This window comes from Monopterus albus, unplaced genomic scaffold (assembly GCF_001952655.1).
Source record: "Monopterus albus unplaced genomic scaffold, M_albus_1.0 scaffold50.1, whole genome shotgun sequence".
In the NCBI taxonomy this organism is placed as follows: Eukaryota; Metazoa; Chordata; class Actinopteri; order Synbranchiformes; family Synbranchidae; genus Monopterus; species Monopterus albus.
In genome coordinates, this window is record NW_018127930.1 from 4,407,546 (window position 1) to 4,421,679 (window position 14,134).

Below are 14,134 nucleotides of genomic sequence, written 5' to 3' on the forward strand. Positions count from 1 at the left end.
TTCCCTCTGTTCACCAGCCTAATGGGTCCACCCTCTCTGGGATGGGCAATGGCCAGCAGCTCTTAAAGGTATAGCACAGCATAAACAAACACACAGCTGTCAAGTACAACGGTAATACATCACGGGCATTCTGTCACCTCATTCTTGCCTGACATAAAACATTTATAACCTCAATTTTGATATTTCTTGTATTAAAATTTGAGGTAAGATGGAGGAGGATTCTAACTAATCAGATAAAGATCAGTAAAGTAGGGGGTGGAAGACTATTACATTTCTACTTTTATACACCTTCAGTACACAAGATAGAGTAGGGTTAATTAGTAGTCACCTTTTGAAATGATCCCTATTGACAAACTGCTCTTTTTTTGACTTTCTTACTTTCACTAGGACAAGAGAGGTGAGAGGTCATGGTCAGCTGCAACTGAACTACACCACTAGAGTTTGTAGGAATTTACCATCTTGTTCAAGGAGGCTTGAACAGGGCAGCTGCCTGCCAAAGAGGGACCTTAACCCAGATCCTCTCATTAAAATGTGGCCTCCCTCATCTCTGTTTTCCATCCCCTCTCATCTGTTCAGAATGTAGATGTCTGGGTCTCCTACAGATAAAGGTTGTCTAAGGGCCTGCTTGCTGCTGAGACTTGAAGTAAGTAAGGTGTGTGTGTCTGCATGCGGGGAACAGAGTGAGCACTTTAAACAGAGGCAAAGAAAAGGAAAGTGAAGTTCCCTGTTCTTCTGCTTCAAGAATCCAGCTGTTACTAACATCTGCCATCCTCCATTATCTCTTGCTCTTTGTTTATCTTCTGACATTTTTTTATTTTACTCATCTTCCTCCTGATTCACTTTTTTCACTCATCTTTTACCTTCTCAGTCTTTCTCATTTTCTTCACTACACACATTATTTCTCTGCTTTCCTCTCTCATATAATATCCTTTGCATGAACACCACGCCATGTTTAAACATTTCAGAAAGACACATATCTGCAAGTATTGCTGAGTGATGTTCAAGAACATGAAAAAGCTTTTACAGCTGAACTAAAATGTCAAAAGCAATAAAACAGTCAAAGACATTAAACAGGCTAGGAAATGTTTTCATGAACAACCTATCCAATAGTGTTTGAAACAAAAACCTTTTACACTCAAACAGCTTGTTACGTTGAAGAACAAAGAAAGGTTTCCAAAAACTGCTAAACTAATTGTGTCTAAAATTAAATATAACCAAATTATTATTTGGGATTAAAATAGTATCTTGTAAATTGTGTGATATCTTTTTTTATGTCAAAGAAAGCAACACAGTAATGAGGAGAAGGGCGATCTCTATAAAAGTTATTAAGGTAATGACACAATTTTCTCCTCATGAAAATTAGTGCATTAGGAGTCAGGAGTAGTGCATTCCTTGACCAGCCATTTCCTATGAAGGGTAGAGGCAAAGAGATTCTGCAACAACAGGTCACCATGTGAATCTCCTAAATGTTCCCATGAGCACTAATGGGGCCTTTATCCACAACAGGCCAGGCACAGGAGCTCCATGCAAGATTTCTGACCAGACAGTAAGAAAATGAGTTTAGAAGAGTAGCTTAAGATCCAAGGGGGTCTGATATATGATATAAAATCATTTCAAGAATAAACTTTTGGACTTTGGTTCTTGGCTGAAAAAGTTCCTTATGCTACTGAGGCTTGTTTTATGCAGACATACAGGTGCACACAGACACAAAAGAACATACATTAAATGCTACAAATCCGAAGTTCCCACTGGTATTTTTCACGGAAGATTTCACAGAAGATTTATGTGAGAATTCCTGTGAAGTACCAGGATCTCGATTGCCAGTACTCAACTCTGTCTTTCTTAAGAAAAGAGTTTTTTTCCCAATATATTAAATGATGAGTCTTTGTGTATTTGCATCTGTGACGTCAGAAAATAGAAATAGTAAGTGAAAGTTTTCAAGTATGCTTGTGATTGAGAGATTGTGGGTTTGTGTGTGTTTGTGCACACTTGTGTATTTATTTGTATGTATGAGTGATTGGCAGCTCATATGTATTTCATCTGAGCAGATATTGAGAAGAGTGACAGGGGGTGAAATTAAAATTGCATCCCTTGTCAGAGCATCACAATCCTCATCTCTGCTCTTCGTTCTCTGAGTGCCGGTTTGCCCATCAAAATCCAAATGATGTGTGTGTGCATGCATGGGAGAGTTCGCTGGATGCAAATGCTTGAGTATGTTATGTGTGTGTATGCTTGAAACTGTGGGGGTATTTAGCCCGTCTATCAGCAAACAATACAGTTTTGAAAGCTGACAGCTTCAGATCACTCACATAATGACAGGCCACAGGCGGTTAGCGCTGCAATCACACAAACTCAGTATAAACCCTCCTCTCTTTATCCACCCATCCGTCCCACCACTGACTCTCCCATTTACTCCCTTCTTCTTTCGTTCTTCCATATTTATTTATTCATTTCTTACTGAGGGGAAAAGGCTGAATAGGCGTGATTCTTTTGGCTGCTTAATTAAAATATATAATTCATCGCTGTGTCAAATGATTTTGCCTCTGCGTCTTTGTGGAGTCCGATTTGGGAACATTTGCATTTAAATTGGAAAACCAGGAGGGAAATGCACTAGGAGGGCCAGGGCTTGTGTGTGTATGCGTGTGTGTGTGAAGATAGAAGGCATCCTTCTCTTAAAGAAATGCATATACTCTTTCTTCAGTCTTTCTTTGGTCTTTTTTCTCTCAGTGTAAAATGTCCAAAATGACACAGGTACACTGGTTGGACAAATGGCACAACAGAACATCATGTAATCATTTTTCAAATAACTCTGGCTTCATTAATAGTTCTATGTTGAGTAAGTTCAGTGGTCTCATCTTGCTTATTAATTGTAATCCTCATTCCACAAACAACGAACTATAAACACATACAATTTTAATTTATCTCTGTCCTTTTCCTTCGAAAACAAAATGGTAAAATTCCCTTTCAGAAAAGCTCTTCTAGGCAAGAAATGAGCTCTCTGATTTACAGCAGCGTTTGACTTTATAGTCCTCAGAAACCACAACTACAGCTATCAAATGACCAGGAGAAACTAACAATGGACACTTTAATTCTTATTCTGAAGGCCATTGGCAAGAAACCGAGATTTTTTCCAAGTGAGAAATCCAATATGTGAAAAAAAAGACACCAGAAACAGTGTACAAAGATTAAAGCTAATTATCTAATTCACTCATTTATTAAGAACATTGAATTTAATTGAGATGTATTAATCAGGCAGGCAATTAAAGGATATACTGTATGAAGGATATGTATTGTTTCCCATTAAGGGGAAACACTAATACAATAGCCTGAAAGAGTACAAAACAGACTACCACATAATACAGATCTATATCACGGAGGCTTCTAAAGGAGTAATTGCTTTTAATCCAACATCTTTAAAAGACACAGTCATGAAGAAATCTTAATGATGGAGATTCACCAGGAAAACATGCCTAGAACAAGGAGAAAGGGTGAATGTCTCCACATACTTTCTGGTAAAATATTCTAATTTCATCATCATGAAAAGTGAAAGCTTGAAACTCTAAGGTAAGGCATCCTGTCCAGGGGGTACACTTGTACATCAAAAGGATCCTCACTGCAGAAAAAAAGGCCTTTGTTCTGTTCACCACTCATTGAGCTACAGTAACTGTCTGACTTACTTTTGACACATTCACCCTTCCTTGGGGCAATGATACACAAGCATTTTTTTCTGTTCACAATAAGATGTTCAGTAATCCAGATGGTGTGCTGGATTTTTTATTTATAGTTTTAAGGTTGTAAAGTGAAATTTTTAAGAAAAACTAAATACATTCAGAACAGTATTTTCATAGTGGAGTGATTTAACATTTATCTGGACCCCACCAGTGACTGTCAAGTAACTGAAAAGGTTTTTATCCACATGGGATTCAAGCATTAATTAGCTCAAAATTTAATGAGTTTATTGTACTTGTGACCTTGCTGACCATAATAACAGGGAAAAATGGCTCTATGGCACCTCATCCATCAATAACTGCCCTTCAGATCATTTTGTTTGACCAAGCGCACACTTTTACACACATACACAAACACATAATCACACCTAACTGTCTCCACTGTAACCTTTAATGTCATGCTCCCTATTTAATACAACTTCCTAGTTACCATAATGCTTTGCTTTGATTGGCAACACAGATTCTGTCATCAATCATGCAGATTGCCCACAAGCGCCGGGGGGGGAGTCAAGTCTAATAGTGTGGCATTCTGGGTAGAACACACATGCGCACACACACTGATGCACATTGTACACAGTTGGCATTTGGAGTGGAGTGTTGATAGCTGTGTGGCTGTGACCTTTTTCACAGTCACTCTGGCTATAATCACTTGCTAAAGACAACGTCAGTCGTGTCTCGAGAGGTAGCAGGGGTCGAGCCTATAAACACACATGTACACACACACACACACACACCCTAGAGTGGATGACAGCTCTTGGCTTGGAGTGATAAATTCGGTCACTGATCACATGTGACTGCTCTCAGCTGGCTGAGATTTAGAGGACTCGGACACGTCAGCTACTATGTGCCATGTACTCTGCAGCACTGCTGCTGTGTGCTGGTGGAAGTCCCACAGCACGTAGCTGCTCAGCTCATACTACTGAAACCTAATATTATTAAACATGTTAGACCAGATCATTAACTTGACTCCACTGAAAATAACCAGCCTAAATTCAGCTGAAACAGGATATATCAATGGGACTCATCATGCTTGTAACAGGTAACAGAACTCTGATGTGCCTGTATGAGTGGTTATCATGTGTGGCGTGTTTTGCATTCAGGCATGACTGTGTGTGTATATGTGAGTGTGAGAGTGTTTTTGTCTCCACCCAGCCATCTGGACCTCCTTGTGTATGTAGCAGCAGATTTAGATGGTTAGAAAGCTCTGGAAAAACACGGTGTTACCTCCAGCCCTCTCACCTCTGAACTCTATAAGTGTATCAAAGCTAAGAAAACAGAGCACTTTGTGCATCTATGTGTGAGTGTGTGTGTGCCAACATTCTTAGGGCCTATAAGGCTTTGAATGATGGATGTAGACTCCCCTTTGTGAACAGGGAGCCTCCACTAGCTGCGCAGCATGTGTTTGTGTGTGTGTGTGTGTGTGTGTGTGTGTGTGTGAGAGGGAGAGTATGATGTACGGGCTGTGATGTTCCACACAGAGGTGTTTTTAAAGGGAGTTAATCAAAACCAGAGATGAAGTCTTGCCAATGTGGATGAAACACACACACAAAAACTTACCAACTTCCTTTTCCCATATTCAGTTCCACTGACTTTCACTCCAGTAAATCAGCTTCTAGGTAATTGGTAAACACTTCAAAAGCATCAAAAGTGTATGTTGCTACCAGGAGATATTAACTGAAATAAAATGAAACATAAATGTGAACAGCGTGTGCATGCAACCACTGACAATGTTCAATTTCAAGTCATCTTTCAATTACTTGATTATTAATCCACCAACAAACAAACAAACAACAACAACAAAAAAAGTTGTTGTCAGGCAAAGGGTCCAAAAACTCAGTGATACAATATTGAACATCCTCTCAAAGGAAAACCGATTAAAACAAAGAAGTCTCACATCTGAGATAATAGAACCAGTGGATGTTTTCTGGCATTTTCATTCAAATCAATGCTCAAAAATAAATTTCTTATCAAAACTGTGTAAATGTCCTGTTAATCTATTAATTGCCTATAATTTATAAAACAGACTTGTATAAACTGTTACACACACTGACCATGAAACGTTTAGCTCTGAATGGGATTTTCTGAATATACTACAGGCATGGACATCTTAACTGTACTACTGCTCTTACCAATGTTGCTTGTCAATGCGGTACTTTAACAATACTCTTATTGGTTCTTTTTGTTATTTGTTGTATAACTACACCCATCCTTCCATCCATGTATAACTACATGCTATTCTTACCTCAGTTTTCATATTGTGTGTAAAAACGTCCTTTTCTAGCCAAATTTAGATCATTTTTGTCAGTTTTTGTTTTTGAATTTAAAAGTTCAGTTCTGGCAAATCCACTGGCTCCTCCCTAATGCTGAAAATATAGACAAGAATCCCAGGTCTGTTTTCTCAGCCTAAAGCACCCCTCCCCCCAACTCCACCAACTATTTTGGCATTAGCAAGCCTGATAAGAGCCAGAAAACTAATGTTCCGTTCCCCATCAGAGGCGGTAAACACAACACACGGGCTCGCAGATAAGTCAGCTGTTTTCAGAGCTTAACAATATATTAAAGGCTGATGAACAATAGCATTAACCACCATGATAAACAGCAGTGCTACTGAGACTCTCCCAGAGAGCTTCTCCTACAGTGCCACTAGCTCAGCTACAACACAGGTATCCGCATGTAGTGACTATCAGAGCTCGGCCAGACTTAATGTCTCTCCAGCAGAGAAAAGCAAAGTCTGACAGCAGCTTTTCATATTTGCTAGCTCTGACTCAGTCCATGCTACACTGAACAATGGTCAGTCTCCCCGTCGTCCCCCTACTTGCTGATCCCATACTCATCTGTTGCATTTTTAAAAAATCTGTTGGGAGAGCAGAATTTGGGTGTGTAGTTACTATTTAAGAGAAAAATTATCATGGTTTTATTTTGTCATATGTACCACTAACAAACTGCAACAGCATTGTTTTGAACAAATCACTAAAGTATAATATGATTACTGAATTGTAACAATAAATAAATAAATAAATAAAACATGTAGTCTTAATAGCCAAACAGCTCTGGCTCAAGTGACATCACTTGAGGAAAAAAAAACAATTCAGATTTTCCACATCACCATCTGTAGCCAGAAAAGGCTTTATACACCTTTATTTCCCACATACTTGTCAAAACTTATAAGGAGGCATTGATGTGTGGCTGACAAGTTCAAATCTCATAAAATAAAGATCAGCATAAATGAAAATATAAAGAACAAAGACTACAGTATTTTATGTCACAAATTCAGAGTGACAGCCGGGAGGGCAAGAATTCGTCTCATGCCATGAAAGTGGCAGAGTTGGGTACAGTTTGCATAATAATTATAGCTATGTTGTACAAATTACACTTCGAAATTATTTCCTTACAGATGTACATGTTGAACTATACAAAGGACTGTTTGAATAATTGCCTTAGCATTTGATCTATTCAGCCTGGCTGTGCACAGTGTTAATGATTTTGTATGCAATGAGCAGGGCCTTTAATTAAAGTATCAGAGAATATATCCAGTTTTTGTCTTCAATATAGCACCTTCACTGACAGCACCTTTTCTACAAAAAAAAAAAAGATTTTTTTCTCCCAAACACTATGTTATTCATCTCTTAGACATAAGCTGTAAATGTGGATAGAGCCTTAAGTTGAAGCAAGAATGTGAGAGACAAACAGAAATAGAAGAAGACTGAGAAAGGAGACATGGCAGATGTAAAGTCGAAAACGAAAAGAAAGACAAGGATGAATAAAGAAGCGAACACACATTTTCCTTCTCATCTATTGCAGCAGTGTGTACAGTATGTGTGTGTGTGCGTCATTTTGTGTGTTTGAGTGAATGCAAGCCCGAGTGTTTACCTGCATGAGTTCAAAACTAAAAACAGTGTGTTTACTCAACCTGTTTGCTGAGCCCCTCTATTAAACATAGCAAATACAGTAGCAGCACAGACTAGACACTCAAACACACACTTAAACATTCACACAAAGAGGCACACATACACCACACAAATGCTATGTGTTCAACTGCCCATTGGTTTTTACCACAGGGGACTATTTGTAGAGTTGATTTCTATGGCCTCCATGTAGGTCGGTCTATCAGCTGGGTGGCCTTTTCACTCACTCTCAGACATATGTGGAACAGATACACAAACATACACAACACATGCAAGATTACAGGACACCAGGAAAAAAAAAACATACATGCACATTAACACAAACACAATAAAAAGTTATTGATAAATATGCATACAAACTAGAAGCATGCAGTACACAGTTTATGCACATCAAACGCACATATGCATCTACATAAGCATACGCAAAACACACTTGCAATCTAAGCTGGGTGGCCAAGAACCTCAGCTACCAGATAAACATAGTAACCATACTGGAGCATTCACTAAAGTATAGTTAAGTGTCTGTTGCTTCTGTCTGAGCAAATACTTGAATAAAACAGTTGTGTGTGTATGTGTGTGTGTGTTGCCCCACTTGCTTGACAAAAAAGCACTCAAGAAAATGAGTAATGAATATGGTGCTTGTTAACACTTTGCAATTTTTATTCCTTCTGTCACAATTATATTTAATTCACTGCACGTCATAGTCAGTATAACTATACAAAGACTATTATGCTTGAGGGGATTGTTATGTAATTTGTGTAAGTATTTTGCTTAAGGGATTATTTATTTATTTGTTTATTTATTTATTTAGTTTGCCATTTTGACAGTACAGACAGTACTGGTACATAGGAATAACTAGATAGATTTAAAAAGACAAATTTTCATCACTGTGATATAAAAACAATAGCAAACAATTAATAAACAAGGATTTTATTTGTTTTTATTTTTGCCCATGTATTATTGCACCACAGAAGGAGAGGAGGTGAAGTAAAGAGGCATTTATTACTACCTGATCGGTAGTAAAAATACAGTCTGATTGTGTGTCATTGTTCAAAAAGCTTTAATAAATAAAACAAATTTATTGAATTCAATAATGAGATTACATTTCCTACTGATACTAAATGAACGTGGTGATAATTTGAATTCATTTCTCATGTTCAGTCTGTGAATGGCTACCAGGACGGATACGTGCACTAGTTAACTGAGCTCTATATTCTCTGCTAACAGTTGAGCTGAGAACCAGTGCAAAGATCATGGTCCAGAAGGAGAAGGAGGCTTGGCAAACTGACCGACACAAGCTGCTGGATGAAAATATAGCCATACAGAGGAAGCTGGATCTCACTAAGCATGAAAACACCGAGTTGAAAACTAACCTCCTGAGGGCCAAGGAGGAGATTGGTTCCCTTCACTGCCAACTCGCTGAGCTACAACAAAATTATAATGCAGCCATCTCTGACTGCACAGAGCCGACAAGAGAGTGTGAGGAGGCAGCAGAGGAAAAGAAGAAGAGAGATGAACAGACTAGCTCTCTTCAACAGAGCCTCTGCGCCCAGAAAGAGGAAACTGAGAGGGTGAGGGCCTCTGTTGTGATGAGCACGAAGAGACGTGGCAAAGAATAATCAGTCAGCTTGAAGACCTCCTCAGTGAAAAGGACAACCTGCTCATCAGGGAAACTCAAAAGAGACAAGCTCACACTAAAGCTTAGCTCACCTTGGCTGAGCTGATAGATAACTCTGAAAGCAGACCCCCTGGAAGAACAACTGACAAAACTGCTGGTTGAAAAATAGGACAGCCACCAGAAACAGCTCAGTGAGACAGCAAAGCGCTTCATGAAGGAGCTCAAAGACAGAGTGGAAACTGTAGGAAACAGCTGGTCCAAAGAAAGCACGTGTTTCCAGCTTTAAGAAGAAGCTCTGTGAGAAAGAGGAAACCTGGAAAAAGCAACTTTCTGACAAAAAGAGCCTCCAGAATGAGCTCTCTAACAAAATGGACAAGTCCAGAGAGGAGCTCACTAGCCTGTGTAAGAGGTGGACGAAGAGAGCACAGCAGTGGTAGAGATCGAGAAGACAAAGCTGGAAGAAATGCTGCTGGCCTCAGAAAGGTTATGGATCCACATGGAGACAGAGAGGAAAGATGAGATCCAGCACCTCACAGAGGAAAACATCCAGCTTCAGTCCAAGCTCAACCTGCTAAAAGTAGCTAGTTTAGCAAGTCTGAGTAGCTTTTATCTCAATTTACAGTAGTTATGCAGCCTCAGCTGAACATTTTAATTATAACTAAGAATATCAAATGATTTCAGACCTTTGGAAGTCTGATTAAAAAAAATGCAGTCTTTGTCTTTTCAGGAGCTCATAATGGAACAGAAACAGAAGAAGAGCTTCTGAGGCTGGACTTTTAATACATAAAAGAACCCATCCCTCACCCTTTACCTTAACCCTAATTCCTGCTCCTCTTCCTACCCTTACTGCTACCCCCTGTCCCACCCTTCACCCTTATACTCTACCCCTAACCCAATCCTTCTTTCCTCCCCCTAATCTACCAGTGTTTCTTTGCTTGTTGTGTCCTGATCTCCTCTATCTACTCACCCCAACCAGTTGAGGTAGTATGGTCGCCCACCAAGAGCCCGGGTCTGTCAGAGGTTTCATCCGTTAAAGGAACTTTAACCTCTCCACTGTTACTGAAGCAGGATTTGCTGAGTTTCTCTTACTTATTTCTAGATACAGTAGTTCCTGTCCCATTCAGGGGAGATTATCCAAAGGCACCACGTTTTGTGCAGTATGTTTGGATACAAAACATTTTTAAGTCACTGCTTCTGTATTTAATACTTTCTGCCTTTGTAGGGCAGTGTGGATGGGTGGACACTTTCTTCCATCTGTTCTTTTTCCTCTTACACTCTAGATGCCAAAAAATCATTATGGATTCTGGCTGCAAAATAAGACACATTTCTGTATGATTCTGCAATGGCAGAAGGAGAAACTGGATGTAGAGTATGTGTGACAGACAGTAGTAGTGAAAAGTCCAGGTGCAGAGAAACAAGGGGGCAGAGGAGAGAGTACTGTGACACACTGATGCAGGTTCAGTACAGTACAAGGCAGATTCTGTCCTCTTACATCAGTCTGCTCTATACAGAAGCTATACTTCTGTATAAATGCACTAATCACATATATGGTCAAATTTGAGCTAAGACTCAAATCTGACAAAATGACAAATTTTCACTTCTACCATATAAGAAATGATTATGTCATAGAAATGTACAAACAGATTTTAAAATTCACAGTAGCTACAACTCTTACTGCACTCTGGTTGCCCTGTGCCTTGTATTGATGCCCAGGCTGCAATAACAGCACTCTGACTTAATAATCTGTAGACACTAAATCCCACTGTCACACTTACTACGCTCTCTGCCATAGAGAAAATGCCAACTACACAGCTAAAGAAACAGCGCTATATCAGAGGAAATCCAACCTGACAATACTGTTGCTAAAATACACACATACATACAGATTGATTAGCCGACATCTTGCTTTGTTTAGTTACTTATTCCACATTAGTAAATGAGGCAGCAGTATAGATAAATCCAGTCACAAATGAGAAAAATCCAAGCTCAACCTGCTAAAAGTAGCTAGTTTAGCAAGTCTGAGTAGCTTTTATCTCAATTTACAGTAGATGGAGTGATTAAAATCACATATTTAAATGTAAACACCCAAATAGTGACATATTACATTGATATTGAATATATTACACCGATTTCAATATAAATATTAATATCAGATGGACAAACAATTAGCAAAACAAACAATAACATTTAATTCATGCAAGACAGGATGTAAATAAAGTAGAGTAACAACTCATAAATGTCAGGAGCATGGCAAGGAGCCAACGTTTTGTTGTAACACTGGAAAGTGCTGGTTTATTCTTCACTAAGGTGTTATAGTTTATCACCTTAAGTGTTTTTAGTGAATGTGTGTATGCTCATCAAAAAAGTAAATAAAGCTGTCAAATATATGTTGTGGGTTTTAATGTTCAACATTTTCTTCGAAAATAGAGTGTAAAAAGTAGAATTAAGTAGTGAACTGTAAAATGGAAACACTCAAAGTACTGTACAAATGCAACGTGTACTAGCCCCAGGAAGAGTCATATATTGCTGAACAGCACTGGAGGAATACAGTTAATCGTGGCTGACTTAATACTGATGTCATTATCTGAGCTCATCCTGTTTATAGGTGTGTGCATGTGGGGTAGTGGTGGTGGTGGGGTTTACAGAGAACGAGAGAGTCCTTCATTATCTCAGTCAACTCTCTCTGCTCACCTCATTCCCAGAGGCACACATTCTGTCAGCCATTCTTTCGTTGTGTCTCTCCCACTGATGCTATAATTCAACATTTTAACTTGAGCTGTCTGTCTTTCTCCCTCAGCCCACATCTTTCATTGCACCTTTTTATTTCCACTTTCTACTCCCCTAGCTGTCATCTTCTTCACCTTTTCTCTGGTGACTTTTCTCTTACGCTCTCACCTTTATCATTCTTTTTCTTTCCAGTACTTCCACCTTTTCTTCTTCTCTGTGTGTGTATTTTCCTACTCTCTGTGTAATCCAGTAAAAGCTGATGACAGCATTTGCTATTTTGACACAGTAGTGAGCCCTGAACTTCCCGGAAGAATTACTATGACAGTGATACACCAGTGAGTAAGCAGGGACACTGACAACCTCTGAATGTAAATCTGTTTCCATGTATAATGCAATAGTTCCTTCGTGTAGACAGACGTAACTTGGCCTTCAGCAGATACTGTATGAGCTATAAAATGGTGTTAATAAGCTGAATTTTTACATTAAGAAAAATAAAAGTTTTTACCAAAGAAAAGTGAGCTTGTGTAAACACCCTCAGATGTGGGTGAAAAATACAAATGACTAAGGGCTCCCCTTCCCATGGCAAACGACTTCTAAGATGCCCTTGAGCAAGGCATTGAACTGCCATCTGCTTTAGTGGAGCTGCCCTGTGGCCAACGACAGAAAGCTATATTCACGAGGCAGTTTCCAGTTGTTAATATACAGCATGAATCAGAGCACTATACAGCACTAAACATACAGGCTCAGTCACCATTGCATTTTTTTAAATAAAGGTTAGAAAACATATTTTAATTTTCCTTTAGCCTGAGGTGGCTTCCAAATAATCACCTGAATTCTTATTATATTGTTGAAATTGGCTGTACCTGCACAAAGCTTGATTATAGAAAGTTACAAATGTATTTATTTATTGCGAGTGCAAGGTAAGTGGCTGTATAATTTCAAATAAGTGGCTATTTTCATACAGGTCATTACTCATGCAAAGAGAGGAGATTAGAATTCCATGGAAAGGTGAATTATGGAAACAAACAAAGCAGAAGAGTAAATCAAACAAAAAGAAAATCTAACATCAATACAAAGCAGCTGAGCATACTGTGTGTTTGTGTGTATCCATGCATAGGTGAGTACTTGCATGTGTGTTGCTCCAAGTAAATGTTCGACTCATCAAGGTCTTGTCAGAGCTGTTAGCATTCTTTTCCCACACACAGTCACACACACACCTCTGCCATTTTGCTCCTGCCCTTTCAAAGTTTATTAGCAGTGCAATTCGTTATACAGGTTTGTCCAAGCGTCAGTGCTGCTTGGTCCCTATGCACACACCTTGCAGCCACCCCGGCTGCATCTAAATGACCTGCTGTGAGGAAATATTTCATCAATGCCGCTTTGAAGGTTGTGGTCACGCTCGTCAGACCAGAATAATTCCCAAAAACATAAGAGCAGAAAGAAGGGTAGAGGGAAAAGACAAAACACAAAGGGAGCACTATTAAAGAAAAATGAAGATATAGATGAAGTCGGACAAAAAGTAGATTAGAGAAAAAGAGGGAAAAAATTATGAAGAATGAGGAGGCGTATGAAGAATTGTTAAGACAGAAGCAAGAAGATTAGGAGGGAGAAGAAGTGAATGACTGAACGAAAGGAAAAACAGCATGAGAAAAACTGGAAAGACAAAGACAAAAAAACCCATCTCTTCACTCCAGACTCCATACACGCTGCTGTGAGTACATACACACAAACACACAACACACACACACGAAGCATATTCACAAGCACTGCTGCATCTACAAATACACACAGATCGCAAAAAAGATACACAGATAGATACAAGTGTGCAGTTTATGTAAATGTGTCTATCAGTTATCAAAAATTAATTTGTCAGTGAAATAACACTGGTAGTCATTTTCACACACAGAATTAGGTCTGCATACAGGGCAGGAGCAAAATGGCTGTATCTAACCACCCAAATCCCTAAAATAAACTGACTATACTTGAACACTGAATAATGATCATAGCAGCAGAATTATATCTCTTCAGATTCTTCACATTGTGGGTGGGTATTATTTGCATGAAAGTGTTGTAAACATCCATCCATCCATTTTCTCCGCTTATCCGGGACCGGGTCGCGGGGGCAGCAGTCTAAGCAAAGATGCCCAGACTTCCCT

At 39.1% G+C, this 14,134-nt stretch overlaps 1 protein-coding gene across 1 annotated transcript in view; it reads right to left on the reverse strand.

Moving 5' to 3' along the window:
• Positions 1–14,134, reverse strand: part of cntfr (ciliary neurotrophic factor receptor) — a 211,449-nt gene that overhangs the window by 129,351 nt on the left and 67,964 nt on the right. The gene's annotated exons all lie outside the window — the stretch shown is intronic.